A 474-nucleotide genomic window follows, 5' to 3' on the forward strand; every position below is an offset into this window, starting at 1 on the left:
GGGCCGCGCCGCGCCGCCGTGCAGTGGGGGCGGCCTGTGAGGGGCTCCGGCAGCCCAAGATGGCGGAGCCCCTGGCAGCACCCGTGAGGGCGAGACCCGGGGCCGCGGGGACCGTGTCTCCGCACCTCTGCTCCCTTCGCTCTTGCGGGGAGAAACAACGAGCCTCGCCTCGCCGGCGGGGCCGTAGGGCCCCACGAGGGGCTGAGGGACGGGGGGACACTTAAGGGAGACCTAGCTACCATTCCCCTGAGGCAGAGATACAGTCAAGGATCAGCTCATGGGAGCACTGTTTTACAAAGGAGTCTAAAATAGAATAAAATAAAATCAGATTGACCAATGTCTGATTTCCGAGAAGAAAAAAAAAAACCTAGAAGAGATTCCAAGGAGATTCTGTCAGACCAGTGTTGTCACAAAAGTGAGGGCTCTTCTACCTGGTGTGGAACGAGGTAGGCAGTAATTCCACAAAGCTATCAC

Source organism: Athene cunicularia, assembly GCF_003259725.1.
Source record: "Athene cunicularia isolate RWA chromosome Z unlocalized genomic scaffold, athCun1 chrZ_part1, whole genome shotgun sequence".
NCBI classification, from domain to species: domain Eukaryota; kingdom Metazoa; phylum Chordata; class Aves; order Strigiformes; family Strigidae; genus Athene; species Athene cunicularia.